Source organism: Pocillopora verrucosa, chromosome 11, assembly GCF_036669915.1.
Source record: "Pocillopora verrucosa isolate sample1 chromosome 11, ASM3666991v2, whole genome shotgun sequence".
Taxonomy (NCBI): Eukaryota; Metazoa; Cnidaria; class Anthozoa; order Scleractinia; family Pocilloporidae; genus Pocillopora; species Pocillopora verrucosa.
The window spans coordinates 3,158,033-3,175,821 of record NC_089322.1 but is presented as its reverse complement, the minus strand read 5'-3'; the positions used below and the strand labels follow the sequence as shown (position 1 = coordinate 3,175,821).

The 17,789-nt window shown below is 37.5% G+C and overlaps 1 pseudogene; it reads left to right on the top strand.

Annotated features, from left to right (window-relative positions):
- The first annotated feature begins 5,794 nt into the window (after positions 1 to 5,794).
- Positions 5,795 to 6,804, top strand: LOC136277056 (uncharacterized; annotated as a pseudogene).
- The last annotated feature ends 10,985 nt before the right edge of the window (positions 6,805 to 17,789 follow it).

Sequence of the window (17,789 nt, the reverse complement as noted above, 5' to 3'; positions counted from 1 at the left end):
AATGCTGAGGAACCAGCCGAGAACCAAAAACCACGTTTCCAAAGAATTTCTTCTTAAAGGCCGTCTTGGACTTTCCAGTTGCTTTCTTAGGTCAAGCCAAGAGTGTTTTGAAACGTTTTAAGGATGAAAAATTTAACTGTGTTTTTATAGCTTTTATTCAACCATATGGCCTCATCCAACCTGCGTGAAAGTTAATTAGGGCAATATATGTGCTGTTTAATTAAGTTATATTCAGGGCTACAAACATCCATCACTTAATAACGTTCTTGTCAGACGCTTTGTGTAGTTCTAAAAGTCATCATGTGCAAGACTTGTGGGTGAAGTGCGTCACTTTTCTTTGAGAAAATTGTTTGCTAAACACACTAGCAGAAATTAAAAGAATTTCACCAAGGCTTATCAAGAAAACGTAACATTGTAAAATTACCTGAAAGCGTTTGCCTTTGACAATCTCTTTTGATAAACGACTGATGGATTACATGACTTGAATACTTGTCAAGTTATTCCTTTTTAGTCGAACGAGCGTCTCCAAGAAAAATGGAGTAAAAAAGTTATGTTGTTACCTACGCTACCAAATGTGAAATATTTCCATATTATTCACATCAATGAATCTTATATCGGCTTTGACTAACAGAGGTGCAATTTCCCGTTAGATTAAACCGAGGCAGCTCAAGGGGAAGTTGCACGTATGCAAATCGACTGTCAGAGACGAAATTCAGGCATTTATTCATTCAAAGTTATTATTGATGTACCTCTTCAACAAGAACATAATACTCTGAAACATTGAAGGGAACATACAGCGGATTGGCGGAGTTTTGTAAAAAACACGGCAAAATTGAGGAGGAAAATGATATTTTTTTAACTATATATGAAATATACAGCGCAAGCTCATAGTTATAGGAATCAGATGTTTCAAATGATTAATTTAAGAAAAACATTTTCTCCAGTAAAGTACGGCCTCAAAATAATCAATATGTGATCTTATCAACACTACTTCTCTTAAACAGGTGACTTATATTTGTTTCATCGGAAGCTTTTAAACTGAACAGCAAAAAAGATAAGAATTAGTATGTCACGGTTAGATTCTGAACCGAAAGTCCTCGGGATCTAGGAAAGTTTTAAGTATAGGCATCAACTAATGGTTTTCTTGCGTCGGAACTACTCTGTTGTTAAATAACGTACGCCTTTTGAAGAGAAGCCTTTTGCATTCTTGTTGTAAATCTTTTTTGAAGAAAACATAAGGTGTCATAAACTTCGAAACTTGTATTAATTTGTCAATTGATTCGTTAAATTAATTCGTCTTGTTATAACAAAATTTACCTCGTATCGTAAAGCCTACTGACACAACCTAGTCTTCGCTTCGAAAAAGGACTTATCAAAGTCTAATGGACATGCGATTATTGTAGTTAAATTTCACGTGTCCATCAATCAACAAATTACTGTACAAACAAAACAAGTATCTGGTTTCAAATGGTAACGAAAGTGTTCTCGCGTGGGGGTGTCTCCATGTTTCCGACATAAGCTATAGGGTTTATTCCAGAGTTAATGACTTCTAGAGATATTTTGTAATTATAATCGTTACATTGCTGATTTTCAGTTAAAAATAACAAACTACAACGCATCATTATTCCGTAACAAGATAGAAACACACACGTTATCAAAGCCACCCATTTTACTGTTGACGTGTTCCGAGTTTTAGCTCTTGTGACCACATGATTAAACCGCAATTGCTCAGCTAAAGTGCGATATCTAGAGTTCAGATTGTAAACAACAAGAAACACGAGTGCGATAAAAAATATTAGAATTACGCACAACATTACATTGAAAAGCAAAGACAAGTAGCCGCTCATAGTTTAGGCAAAATCGATTCCACTAAAATTAAATGACGACACTAGAGTAAGAGTAAAAAGGAAAGGAATTCCCCAAGATGTTACAACATTTGAATAACTCGGCAGCGCTTCATAAAAGTGAAATATTTCAAAGGTTTCACCACAGCAACATAACGTTCCAGTACCAAGCTAAAGAAGTTTGTTCCAGAGGCGTAAAAAATAAACAATCTTTCAGATATCACAATTGATCCTGCTTCAGTTAAACGTGGAGTGCGTTCGGTTTCAAGGTTGCAGAAAACAAGTGATGGAGCAACAATCATCACAACATCAAAATCAGCCACTGCTAAAGACACGACAAATGCGTTGGTTTTGCGAATGCGATGCTGACGATTGCTGAAGACGAGGAAGATGACACATCCATTTACAACCATCGAGAGAATAGAAAGGAAGCAGCGGAGAACCCAAAACCACGTTTCCATTGAATTTCTTTTTAATGGCTGTCTAGGACTTTTCAATTGCTTTCTTCGGTCAAGCCACGAGTGTTTTGAATGGCTATAATGATAAAAAAACTGTTTTTACACATAGTTTCTAATCAACCATGTGGCCCAATGTACATTGCATAAAAAGTATTTAAGGCCAATAGATATTACTAAATTAAGTCACATTCAAGGCTGCAAACATCCATAACTTTTAACGTTTTTGTCAGACGCTTTGTACACTAAGTTTGACGCCTTTTTATTGTTTTTCAAGAGCGTGAACCAATCAGAAATTGATAACAAATGCGGGACATTTTTTACTTCATTATCTTATGTGTTTTAACACAAAGAAAACTTCGGCAGTCCCTTTTTAACTCATTCACGCTGAAAGCAATGAATGGGGTATCCTGGTGGAAGTTGCTTTGTGGACCTTGAACGGAAGTAGTCTCGCATGTTACCCCTCCCTACTTAGTGAAAGTCAAAATTAATTTCGCTAAAGCTCAGAAACTCACGTGGAAAGAAATAAAAAGTTTGTATGGCTTAAAAACAATAATAACCTCAAATTACATTTCCGAACTTCTAAAAATGCAACTTGAATCGAAAAGCCGAAATATTCACAAGTACGGGACCCGTAGCGGATTCATTTCAAAACACGCGCATTTACGTTCGTCTTCAGTTGGTATAAAATAATCATTGCTCTATCGTTGTGCTTGACCTCGGGAGCTCTTTAACATACAGTCAACACATCAATCATAGCGGCCAAGATAGTCTAAAATTTTCATTCGAGCTCCATTATTTCGGTCCGGACTTGAAGCTCGCTCAAACGAAAAAAGCAGCAATACCAATCCAGTCAGTACAAAATGTAGACTGCAGACTGCGGACCGGGTACAAAATACAGACTAGGTAAAAAATGCAGACTGCAGACTGAGTATAACACACCAGCAGAAATTAAAAGCATTTCACAAAGACTTATCAAGAAAACGTAACATAAAATTTCCTGAAAGCGTTCGCCTTTGACAATCTCTATTGACATACGACCGTTGGATTACATTACTTGATTACTTCTCAAGTAATTCATTTTTAATCGAACGAAAAGATCTTCCTTAAGGAGCATCTCCAAGAAAAGTTTTCATGGAATAAAAAAAAAGTGTTTTTACCTACGCTACCAAAAATGTGAAAAATTTCCAAATGCAAGCGGGAAATTAAAAGTATTTATATCAGTGAATCTTATGTCGGCTTTGACTAACAAAGATGATCGTCAATTCTCCGCTAAATTAAACAGAGCTTATGGGGAAGTTGCACGTATGCAGATCGACTGTCGTTACTGAAAAGTCAGGCAATTCAGCACTTTTTTCCCAGCATTTATCGTTTCAAAGTTATCATGTAATTCATCAAAAAGAGCTTAATACTCTGAAACATTGAAGAGAACATACAGTAAAAAACACAGCAACATTGAGAAGGAAAAGGATATATTTTTACTGTGCATCATTAAAATAAACAACGCAAGCTCATAGTTATAAGAACCAGATGTTTCTGAGACTGAAATACATGCCAGCCTAAATGATTAATTTAAGAAAACCATTTTCTCCAGTATAGTACGGCCTCAAAATAATCAATTAGTCTTATCCACAAGACTTCTCTTAAACAGGTGACTTATCTTTGTTTCATCGGAAGCTTTTAACTGAACAGCAGTTTAGATAAGAATTGATATGTCACGGATAGATTCTGAACCGGAAGTCCTCGGGATCTAAGGAAAGTTTTGAGTATATTCATCAGTACATTAGCTAACGTTTTTCTTGCGTCGGAACTATTCTGCTGTTAAATAACTACGCCTTTTGAAGAGAAGCCTTCCGCATTCGTGTTTTATATCTCTTTTGAAGAAAGCGTAAACTTTAGGGTTTATTCCGGAGTTAATAACTTGTAGAGTTTTTTTGGAGTAAAAATCGTTACAACATTTACGACTAGTGAAAAATAATGAACCTCAACACAAGAATATTCCGTAACACAATAGAAACACACACGTTACCAAAACCACCCATTATACAGCTGATGTGTTCTGAGTTTGAACTCTAACGAATCGATAATTAAAATTCAAGTGCCTGGCTACAAGGCGATCCCTTGAGTTCAGATTGTAAATAACAAGAAACACGGATGTAAGAAAAAAGATTAGCATTCGGCACAAGATTATCTCGAAAAGCAAACACAAATAGCCGACGATGGTCATCGCATGTTCGAATGAATTGAATCCAAATAAAGAAAAAGTGACGGTAAAGAAAAAGCAAGAGTGAAAAGGACTCCTGCAAGATGTAAAAACTATTTGAATGACTCGGCGGCGTTTTATAAAAGTCAAGTATTTCAAAGGTTTCAACATGGCAATGTAACCATTTACAACCATCGTGAGGATGCAGAGGAACAAGCCGAAGATACAAAACCACAACTTCTTTGAATTTCTTGTTAAAGAAAATTTTTATGCAAAAACGTTTTAGGCAAAAAAGAATTGTTTATATAAAGGTTTTATAAAAAACAACCTCCAAGGACAATGGATAATGTTTAATTAAGTAGCATTCAAGGCTGCAAACATTTATCATCTTAGAACGTTCAGTCAGACGCCTTCTGCAAAAAAAGTTTGACGCCTGTCATTGGTTTTCAAAAAGAATGGACCAATCTGAAATTGAAAACAAGAGCGGGATATTTTTTACTTCATCATCTGATGTGTTTCATTTCTCAAAACAACAGCAGAGTGCAGATAAGATGTGAAATAGTGAAAATTAGCCTCTATTTGGCCGAGAACAAGAAATATGTCAAATGCCAATAATTTCAAGCGTGAATCGCCCCCTTTCAATATCAAATGAGTGACGTTAACAAATATAGAAGCCTCGAAGCTTTGTTCTGTTGTAAAGCAACGGGAAGCAGCCGTAACACAAAAGAAACGTAGGGGGAAACACGAGACGTAATCGAGAATTTTCTCTACTCTTTAGCGCTTGGCATGTTTACAAACCTCTCATTTCCCTTTCCTGTTACTACTTGCCGTGTCAGTGCAGGCGGTGTGCGTACTCTGATTGCGTTGCATTACGGTCATAAAACGAAAATTGAGTCATTTGCATCCTGTCGCGGTCGAGTAAACGTCTCTGGTAGCAGCAAGATAGCGTGAATAAACGTGGAATGTAATGAGGATTCACTGTCTGTTGCCGTTCCTTCGAAAGTTCAAAAGTGTTTTCAGGCCTGCGCGACTCACGTTATTCCTCCGCGACAAATTCCTTGTTAGGAGGCAACTGAAGAGATTCAGAAAGAATCGAAATTGCAGCTTTGCCGAAGAATCTATTCATTTGGCAGCAGTCACGCTCACAGCCGATGGCTCTGTTAATAATATCAAATTCGCGAGTTATTTAACAGGGAATCGACCCTTGACATGCAAATGTATTACAAAGAGACAGCGACCTTCTTATACACGAACTGTTTTTTTTTATGTCATGCACTTAAAACACTTTTGTAAGAGCCTTCTCATTCGACTTCAGTAAGGCTTTTGATTCAGTCTCCCATCGCATTCTATTCAGCAAGTTGGCGTCGTATGACATCAATCCATACATTAAGAACTGGATAATAAGCTTCCTGTGTGATCGCCGACAGAGGGTAGTGGTTGATGGAGTGGTTACCAGTTTTCTCAACGTCAACAGAGGGGTTCCCCAGGGAACTGTGCTTGGACCCTTATTGTTCTCTATCATGGTGAATGATATTAAACCGGTCAGCCCCCAAACCCTACTGATCAAATATGCTGACGATATCACAGCAAGTGACAACTGGCTCTAATCTTACAGATTCATCACATTATGAAGTAGAAAATATCAAACGTTGGGCGGATAAAAAACTGATGACACTAAACATGAAGAAGACCTTTGAGATGGTTGTTAAAGGTAAAACCACAATGCCCCTTCCAGAGCCCGTGGACGGAATAACTAGAAAGAGCAAACTAAAGCTGCTAGGAGTTACTGTAAACGAAGATCCATGTAACTGGGACGTTCAATTTGAAAATATGCTTAGCAAAGCAAGTTCTAGACTGTACATCCTCAGAGTCTGCAAATACTACAGCTTCTCACTACAAGAACTTACACTGCTGTTTGACAGTCTAATTATGTCACTTTTCACTTACGCAATTGAGGTGTGGGCTTCTGCCCACTACAGTAAATATCTCTCTCATATTGACAAGTTTTGTAAGAGAGCTTTACGTTATGGCTACACTAGCAAATACACTCCCATAATAGATGTAATTAGAATGAAAGACAGGCTTCTTTGGGACGAGATAACCTCTGACAGCGCAAGTTCATTACATGAACTTTTACCAGCTCAGAGAGCTAGGAGCCTCAGGAAAAGAGGAAATAATTACATCCTGCCTCCAGTCAGAACCGAACGCTTTAAACGTTGCTTTTTCAATAGATGTCTTTTCGAATTTGTGTAGTTACTTAGTCTTGTATATACATAATAGATAGATATATGTAGGAAATTGTAAGTCCAGACGTTTTGTTTGTGGACGTGTTTCTTTTAATAAAGATCTTTATTATGAACGACAGCCGAATTCACCAGGGCATGAAGATCGATCGGAATAACAGCGCCGTAAACCTCGGCTACAGTAACTGATGTGGCCTTCCACTCAGTGCATCGGAAAGGTTATCAGAGCAAGCTCTTATTTTTCCATCCAAAGGGTAGTCGATGTAGTTCTTGAGGCTTGCTCCACTGCGATGACCGAAGATCGCCATTATGAGTTAGCCGCGATAGACCTCAGCATGATCGCAGTCGCTCTGACACCGTCATAATTTGTATGAATTTTAACAGTTATGCCAAGTTATATTTTTCATCATTCTTGTTTTTTTCTGTTTTGTTTCTGAACACGAAACTTTATATACTATACAAGTGCTAGCTGTGTTTGATTTTTATTACCGTATGTAAACTTGCCATCTAACTGAGCGTGAAAACCTTTAAAACTCGGACTGTTCATTTTGTTTTATCTTTGAGGATTTTTGTCTCTGCTCACGTTATTGTAACTTAAATTACTGCGCCTGGAATTTTTGCAAACCTTTGCTCGTTCGTTCCGAAATTTCACTTTCAATTAACGAGAGAAAAGCTAGAAAGAAGTCCCGGAAAACGTCAGACATAGTACAATTTGGCAGATGGGGTGACAGCTTTAGCTCAGTTCTATGCTCTATACTCTCATAGAGCACGCTCTTTTAACCAATGACAGCACGCATTACATCCCAACTTTAATATCATTCCTTTTATTTGTTTACTTCCAGATTTTTTCGTGTATGCTTGACGCCCTTCTAAAGAAAAATAAACTGTGAATATGCGCCTGCCTATCGTTTGATGATTACTCTTTATTTGTGAATGCAAATCATCATTATCCTGATCAAAAGCTCAAATGTGGTGAGCAAATTTTATAGACTTATAAATACAGATACTTTCAATCACCTATTCTTTGTTGGATCTTAGCTCCCACACTTTTCACTTGTTTCCTTGAAACAGAGCCAGCTTAAATCATCTGAAAAATAAGTTGGGTCTGATCTGCATGTACCGTATTTTTTCGAATAACCCCCCTCAGTCTAATATGTACCCTCACCCGGATAACCGCCCGTTCCCTGGCCCAACATATTAAACAACCCCCCCCCCCCCCCTCGAATAAGCGCCCTCTCCTTAGATAGTAGGGATACAAGGGAAACCTGTCGCTATTGACACTTAATTTGTAACTTTTTAAACTTTATCTACAGCTAAATCAGAACAAGTTGATAGTTTGTCACTAAGAACCCCCATGATTAAGCGCCTTCCTTCCGATAAGGAAGCACCCAGAAAGATGAATCGTAACATGCTTACTGCAATTTTGTATCTATGAAAAAGGGGGTCATCGAGGAAACAAAGGCAAAAGTGAGGCTGTAGAGTTACTATGGTAACCATTTATGTCATGACAAAAAAATAACCTTAAAGCATTACGAATAATTTGATAATCATATTTTGACACCATTTTCAAAGGAACGTGTGTTTGTATCGATTTCAGTTTGTAAGCTCTTTCGATGTGCAAGACTGATGGCAAATACATTAATTTTTAATATACGAAAATGATTTGTAATTCAAATGAGTTTTCCGACTTTGAACGACGGGCTGAATAATAACGAAAAATTGACTCCAAGAGACCGGTCGTCATTTATCCCCTGTAGGGGGAGAAAGAGGAGGCTGGACGATACAGATGGCTACAATGGTCATAAGCGATGCTAAAAACATGACGATTGCCCCGCTAAAGGTTGCCTCGCAAAATATTCGTGAATAGATCAATAATAAAACTAGGCAAGACATTGCTCTAGGTCAAGTTTTCACAGGGATTGTTGAGGGTCGAAAGTCCCCGAAGCACGACCTCTATCTAGGAACTGACGGATACTATGCAAACAAAATGCTGCACACAGCTCCTTGTCAACGTTAAGATTCTAAACATATTTTGTATGGTATCGTCGGATTTAACTATGGGTGGATCAAGCGATCTGTTACAGAACCGGACACATCAATTGACATCACATCAAGGAATATGATGTTTTTACTCTTTTCATTTTATTATGCAAGGCAAGCTCAAAATTTTGAGAACCAGATGTTTCCTACATCAAAATAAAAGTCAGCTTCAATGATTTAAAGAAAAAAAACGTTTCTCCAAAGTAAATTTTCCTGCAAATTAAAGTCAAGTATTTCAAAGCAATGAGTGCATTCGGTTGTAACCAGAAGAGAACCCAAAACCACGTTTCCATTGAATTGCTTTTTAATGGCTGTCCCTAACTACCCTGTTGTTCTTGCGTCGGAACTATTCTTTTGTTTATTAACAACGCCTTTTGAAGAGAAGCCTTTTGCATTCTTGTTGTATATCTCTTTTGAAGAAAGCATAAGCTATAGGGTTTATTCCAGAGTTGATAACTTGTAGAGGTATTTTGTAATGAAAATCATTACCACATTTATGACCGATTAAAAATAACAAACTACAACGCATCATTATTCCGTAACACGTTAGAAACACACACGTTATCAAAGCCACCCATTTTACTGCTGACGTGTTCTGAGTTTTAGCTCTAGTGACCAGTTGATTAAACCGCAATTGCTTAGCTAAAGTGCGATCTCTAGAGTTCAGATTGTAAACAACAAAAAACATGGATGCAAGAAAAAAGATTAGAATTACGCACAAGATTATCTCTAAAAGCAAACCCAAGAAGCCGCCGAGAGTCTCGATACGATCGATTGCAATTAGTCCAATTGACACTAAAGTAAGAGTGAGAAGGAAAGGAATTCCCCAAGATGTTAGAACCATTTGAATGACTCGACGGCGCTTCATAAAAGTCAAGTATTTCAAAGGTTTCACAACAGCAACATAACGTTCCAGTACTAATCCAACCAAGTTTGTTCCAGAGGTGTTAACAATGAACACCCTTACAAATCTAACAATTAATTCCCCTCTTGAGGGTGGAGCGCATTCGGTTGCAAGGCTGCAGAAAAAGCGTGAAGGAACAGCAAGCATCCCGACACCAAAATCAGCCACTGCTAAAGACACGATGAATGTGTTGGTTTTGGTGCGAAGCTGACGTTTACTGCAGACGAGGAAGATGACAAATCCATTTACAACCATCGTGAGAATGCTGAGGAACCAGCCGAGAACCCAAAACCACGTTTCCATTGAATTTCTTCTAAAAGGCTGTCTTGGACTTTTCAATTGCTTTCTTCGGTCAAGCCAAGAGTATTTTGAAAGGTTTTAAGGATGAAGAATGTAATTGTATTTGTATAGAGTTTTTAATCAACCATCTGGCCTCATCTAGCCCACGCAAGAGTTAATTAAGGCAATAGCTATGCTGTTTAATTAAGTCATATCCAAGGCTGGAAACATTCATCATTTAATAGCGTTCTTGTCAGACGCCTCATACGCGGAGTTTGACGTCTCTTTATTGGTTTCCAAGAAGAGTAAACCAATTGCAATCGGAAATTTTTAACAAACGCGGAACATTTATTTAATTTGTCTTCTAATGTGTTTTAATTCAAAGAAATTACGGCAGTCCTTTTTTGAGACTATCAGACAGCATGATAGTGTAAATAAGATGCGAATTAACGAAACTTAGCCAACAACAAATAATTTATTTCAATAACAAAAATTTCAAAATCATCAATCGGTCAGTGTTAAGCGTAAGTGGCCCCCTTTTATTATCAAGTTAAATACGTTTTTAACAAATAAAGAAGCCTCGAAGCACTGTTCTGTTGTAAAGAATTTCGGAAGCGGCGTTGTTTGTATTTTTACTCGCCATACGGGCTCGTTAAAATACGGCACAACTCGCAAAAATGCTCAGCAATACTACACACCAAAACGTCTAAGAAACTATATTTATTCACAACTTGTTCTACATCAGCTGCAACCAAATAACTCGTTTTCATACTCGTTTAAAAGTTCATCGTGTGCAACACTTGTGGATTAAGTGCGTCTCTTTTCGTAAAAAATTGTTTGCTAAACACACAAACAGAAATTATAAATTTCCTGAAAGCGTTCGCCTTTGACAATCTCTCTTGACATACGACAGATGAAGTACATGACTTGAATACTTGTCAAGTAATTCATTCTTAGTCGAACGAAGATCTTCTTTAACGAGCATCTCGGAAATGTTATACCATTGTTACCTACGCTACCAAATGTGAAAGATTTCCAAATGAAAACGGGGAAATTAAGAGTATTTGTATCAGTGAATCTTATATCGGCTTTGACTAACAAAGATGATGGTCAACTCCCTGCTAAATTAAACAGAGCTCATGGGGAAGTTGCACATATGCAAATCGACTGTCGTTGACGAAAAGTCAGGCAATACAGCACTTTTTTTCCAGCATTCATCGTTTCAAAGTAATCACGTTATTCATCAACAAGAGCTTAATACTCTAAAACATCGAAGAGAACATACAGTGAAAAACACAGTAAAATTGAGGAGGAAAATGATATATTTTTACTCTGTATTATCAAAATATACAACGCAAGCTCATAGTTATAAGAACCAGATGTTTCTAAAACTAAAATACATGCCAGCCTAAATGATTAATTTAAGAAAAGCATTTTCTCCAGTAACTAAAAAACGGCCTCAAAATAATCAATATGTGGCCTTATCAACACTACTTCTCTAAAACAGGTGACTTATCTTTGTTTCATTGAAAGCTTTTTAACTGAACAGCAGTTTAGATAAAAATTCATATGTCACGAATAGATTCTGAACCGGAAGTCCTCGGAACATAGGAAAGTTTTAAGTATATGCATCAGCTAATGTTTTTCTTGCGTCGGAACTACTCTGTTGTTAAATAACGACGCCTTTTGAATAGAAGCCTTCCGCATCATTGCTTTATATCTCTTTTGAAGAAAACGTAAACTTAACGGTTTAATTCGGAGATTATAACTTGTTGAGTTATTTTCCAATAAAAATCGTTTCCATTTTTACGACCAGTTAAAAATAATAAACTACAACGCAAGAATATTCCGTAACACAAAAGAAACACACACGTTACCAAAACCACCCATTTTACAGCTGATTTGTTCTGTGTTTGAATTTTAACAATCCGATGATTAAAATTCAATTGCCTGGCTACAGTGCGATCTCTAGAGTTCAGATTGTAAACAACAAGAAACATGGATGTAAAAAAGATTAGCATCAAGCACAAGATTTTTTCGAAAAACAAATACAAGTAGCCGACGATGGTCATCGCATGTTCGAATGAATTAAGTCTAATTGACAATAAAGAAAAAATAAGAGTGAAAAGAAAAGGAATTCACCAAGATGTAAAAACCATTTGAATGACTCGACGGCGCTTCATCAATGTCAAGTGTTTCAAAGGTTTCCCACGGCAATTTATCCATTTACAACCATCGTGAGTATGCAGAGGAACCAGCCAAGGATCCAAAACCACAATTTCTTTTAATTTCTAGTTTAAGAAAATTTTAAGCAAGAACGTTTTAGGCAAAAAGAATTGTTTATATAAGGGTTTTATAAAACCATCTCGCTCCCATCAACTCCTAAAATGTACTCAGGACAATGGATAATGTTTAGTTGAGTCGCATTCAAGGCTGCAAACATTTCAATCGGTAACTTGATCCGAAATTTCACTCTCTATCTGCGTGTAATAATGTACATGAAAAAATTACGCGCGTCTGATTGGCTGAAACGAGTCCATTTTTCATGTAAAACGAGTGCAAAGTTGTAACACGAATGCAATATTGTTGTCTTTGAAAACTTTACTTGTACTTACTAACACCAAATTGCTCTCGAAATCATGTTGTTATTTATACTTAAAATATACACGAAAAATTTACGCGCTTCTAATTGGCTGAAACCGAGTGCATTTGTCATGTAACACTGGTGCAAAGCTGGAACATGAATACAAATTACAAATAGCGGACACGCTGCCAAAATTTCGTTTGCCTTGCCATTTGAGAGATGCCTTTTTCATGTATATTATTACTAAGTAACAACATGATTTCTCGTGCAAAGGCTTACCTGATAAATTTTCAAAGACTACAAATTGCACTCGCAATTTGCTACGGGCACGTGAAATATTTGGTCTTTGATAAATTTAATCGATTTTTAACACCAATTTGACTCGAAATCATGTCAGTACTACTTTGTGCTGTTACCTACAGGTTGTTCCGTGTCATTTGAGGCTAAGAGCTCGTTTCCATATTCGTTATAAACGTCATGCAAGAGGTGTGGGTCAAGTGCGCCACTATTCAAAGAAAAGTTTATGTGTTAAGAACACGAGCAAAACCTGTCACGAATACTTTTCACGAAAACTTTATTGTGAACTTTCCTGAAAGCACTCGCCTTTCTCCGTAAGAGCGGTCCGGTCGATTTCGCTTGAGAAACAGATTTCGTTCATTTCTCGTGTGTTGCAAATTTCAAGACAGCTATGTACTTGTATGAAAACCAAAGTGCGCCCGATGGGATCTCTTTATTTTCCCGTCGTAAACATATCAAACTCTTTCCCCAGCGCGACGAACATTTGTTTTTCTCGGTTCCAGGTGTACGCGACCACTAACCCTAAGTAATGCACATGCTCTCCGTTGCGAATTTTCAAAATGGCGGACAGGTCAAAGAGGGAAATAAAGAAGCAAAGCGATTTTACAATAAATACTTAACATACACCCCCGTTAGAAAGGCGAATCCACGATAGAAAGATACAAAACTGTATGATACTGAGATCAGGGAGGTTGACAAAATCAACAAGAGAGGTTGGAAATTCATTACGTTGGCTATAGCACATGCTTCAATGAATGGAGACCCTTCAGGGCCGATAGAGGATCTGGATATTTTCCGTTTGTTCGCAGCGAAAAGCTGTTCATTCCCTCGGAAAACTCTCTAGAGGATAGAAAAGAATCGTTCCATGGCCAACTTGTTCGTGAAATAAAGAAAAAGCTTTGGTCTGGACGGCGAGACGACCCTGATATAAACATAGACCTTAATGTTGACCAAGATATCTTCATGGAAGGTCTTGGGAGTGTTTTGCCCGGCGTTCTTCAAAGAGGGAAGATGGTTTACCAGTTAAAGTCAAATAGGGTGCCTGATTCATATCTGGGGCTGAAGTGGGATGAAAGAATTTTAAATGTAGCTGGAGATTTTGCCTATGTAATTCCAGGGACTTTTAAGTATTGGCTGGGACAAAGAAGTCCAATCATTGAATACAAGCTCATCATTGTAGGTGTTCTTAACCCTTTCATAACCTACTGCCTCCAGGAACTGAATCCTTTTTTTCTTCAGAAACAGTTGTTTGAGGGCATCAACCCCTTTGTGATTTGTGGATCTGAAGAAATCTTTAGAAGCTCCACTATTGTATTTTTCCAAGCCTTGCTGTGTGTAATATGCTATGTTCTGATAAAGTTACAGGAACTCAGGAACATGATAACATAGTGATAAAGTTACAGGAACTCAGGAACATGATAACATAGTGCATGCATGTAGGGAGTGACATCTTTTGCTTGGTAAACTTTGAGAAAGTGCTCAAACCATGATTTGATATTTCTTTGCAGTTCAAGCATACCCTCTTCAGATGTAAAATCTAGCTTCAAATCACCAATTATGTCCATAAATTTAGCCCAGATCACTTGTATGTCTTTGTTTTGACTGCAATGAGGGACAAGCATAGGTCGGAATGTTTATATTCTGGAAGAGTTTCAACTTTTCTGGTTCAGTAAGATCTCTATATTCCAGCTTTTTACTCTCTTTGTTGATTCTAAAATTAAAAGTGATTCCCATACTTTTGATAAATTCTTCATAACATGCCATGTGTTTATATTTATCCCTTGGGAATCCATCAGAGGTTTTTTTTTTCTCAATAGCATCACTTCTTCTCAGCTCTCTTATTAACAAGTCAATCAAAACATCTAAAATCCTCAGAAAAAAATGTAATGTATCTATGATGACATGGTCCATAGATATAAAATCAAATAATGGTTGTGCCTTACAGTTTAATTTCTTTCCAGTGGAAAACCTTGCTATTTTGGTGACAGTTTTAGCACCAAATTTGGGGTTATTAATTGACCATGTTTTGCTTGTGTCCCACCGTTGCTCCCTGGGACACTTGCACCACACACAAGCATAATCCTCATTTGCCCTGCCTAAACCACATACCAGTGCTAAAAATTTCAAATCTCCATCTAAAAAGTATTCAATTTTATAGGTGCAATTATTTGCACTTATCTCCTTTAAGTTTGACATTTCCATTTGAAGGTCTGCTAGGCTCTCTCAGATTATCATATGTCTCTGTAGTTTTTATAACAGCAAGTATATAATTTCCCCTGACACCCATTGCCACATCCTTTTCATGGAGAATAGTAAAAGTGAAGTTGACAACTGTAAGCCCCTTTCCAATATTTGTAGCATCACCACAAAGCTTGATCTTAATAGTTTCTCCATCATTGATTTCTCCATTCTTCTGAAGCTTAACAATGTGCTCTTGCAAGCTTTCTGCAAATCCTAACTGAACACCTTCAGCATCTCCTGGTGTTGGTTTCAAGTTCCATCCACTCTTTAGCTCATTAATTTGCTTCTTGATGGAATATATATTGGGGAGATCATTAGCCTTAATGGCAATTTCATGCCAGGCCTCATTTGAAATAATGAATTTATCTTTATCTATGTGAGCCACATATTTATGTTATCAATGTCATCATTATTAAGGGCCTTTGGGTCAGACTCTGTAAATGGCAGCTCTCCTTCTCCAACAAGATTGAAAGTTTTATATTGATTAGTCTCAGTGTCGAGGACTTCAATTTTGGTTGCAACAAAATTGTACAGCCCAAGAAAGGAGAGTGTAGTTTGGCAACTACTGCTCTTTTGATGGTGCTTGGAATAGTCATTAAACTTCTACTTAGCTGGGCCTCTACTTTTTTTCCCATTTGTAATCACTTTTTGGCCAACTGAATAAATTTGTTATTGTAGAAGGCCCCTTTCTTCTCAGCTTTCTCGAGAGCTTCTCGAGATTTTTTATCCACTCGCAATCGCTTTGCCTTCTCCTGTACCAACGATTCTTCTAATTTTATTTTTTTCTCCCCTCAACTGGCTGTTCTCATCTTTAAGCTGATGTACATCAACCTCGTTGTAATACACCTTAAATCGATACCGAGGGCCCGTTTCCAAATTGCTAAGAAGTGCATTTAATTGCCACGATTACTAGCTTTCTTGACAGCTTTCTGAAAACAGAATACTTTCTTTCTGAAGACTTCTGATATATGGCTATTGATTATTATACCTCGTATACCTGATTGCTCAAACACTTTGTTTACAATTATTGAAAGGACCGACTCATGGTTTTCTCTAAAAACTTCTTTGCTTTGAAATAGTATAGATTAGTAAGCTAAAACGAAAAATTAATCAGGGAAGTTTACGAAAAATCCAGCGAACAAGCTTAAAAAAGGCATTTATTTAGACTTCATACTGCGATGAACTTCACAAATCTTACTTGTTTATCTCGTAAGGAAACAATGGCAGATTGATTCCCGAAGTGCTTTCTGAGTTTCCCGATCGCTCTCCTACTGCTTTCACGCACACGAAACAGGAAAAAAATCAAAAGGAGGAAGATACAGCTGTTTTGAAACGCCATTTGACGAGGGTAAATCTGCTTTTTGTTCGACACTTTACATATCAAAACAAAGGAAATTTGTTCCTTTTTTCGATTCGGGCGGTACATTTTTAAATTGCGCTTGCGTAAAAGGGATATCACCCGAGAAGCTTCGTTCGGTTGTGTTTTGAACAAAAACGCCTTGTTAATTTCACGCAACCGCTCGGAGAAAAGGTTAAAATGACGAGGGAAAAGCTTTACCTTCAAGTTAGAAAATTAGCGAAAATTAGCGAAATAGAAAGCCACAATATTGTAGCCCTGACACATTCTCTAGTCCCAAGTACTGTGAACGAAGAATTCCTTAAGAAAAATGTTATTTATCGAAACATCTCACCTGTGAAGAGAAAGGTAGAGTATTCTTTGAACACGTTATGAGTATTAGGCATGATGTCATGCGCGGGATGAGTCACGTGCCCTGTACTAGGGTCATGATGCCATGGGGACGCCAACAGCTGCGCACGCAGTTTGAGTATAAGCGTACCTAGGTCACTTATGATGGTCGTTACAGGCGCTGCCCTTCGACTGAGCAGGGAACAGAAAAAGGCCTTCCGGAGGTACTCCGTGTGTTGGTTGTGAGAGTCGTCCAGGCTTTTTTCCTGGACAAAGAAAATCAAGAATTGCTGTGAACAGCGGTGAACGTTCTAAACTATGCAATCTCTTTCCTAAAAAAAAAAATGAATTGCCGTGAAAAGGCGAACAACCTCTGGATATCTAACACTAAAATGGAGAAAGTTATGCGTGCACGCCATCATTGTTATCGCTTCGGCGCGGGCTTTTCTTTGCCCGCCGGGAAGTAAAAGGCCTTAAGCAACGCGAGCCAGCCAGAGGTCTGAAAGGGGTCTGGCACTGGTAACCTCATTATTAGTAACAGGCCCAAGGCAAACTTATCCCCGACTCTTCTCAAATCTTACAGCGGCAATTTTATATATAATAGGGGGTTACCGAGCAAAAAAAGGCAAAATCGGGGCTGTAGCGTCCATTTGGTAACTAATTATGTCATGGAAAAAGAATAACCTCAAAATATTAAAAATAATTTGATAATATTTTGATACCATTTTGAAAGGAACATTATAAAAGTGTGTTCGTGTCGGTACATCATATAATATCAAAAGTTTAAGGTTATCGAAAGTTTAAAGTTATCAAAACCATCTTCAGTTACGCTAAAATAACTAATGAAAGAGGAACGAAAACCGTGTTTACATACGCTCATGTAAAATGGTTTTATGGCCAATCAGAGCGCGCGTACTATTTGAATTATTTTATAAAATTTAATGTTCAACGGTAACAGCAACAAGAAGAACATTGTATTCCAATCCAATATGTATTCATTCCTAAGTTATTT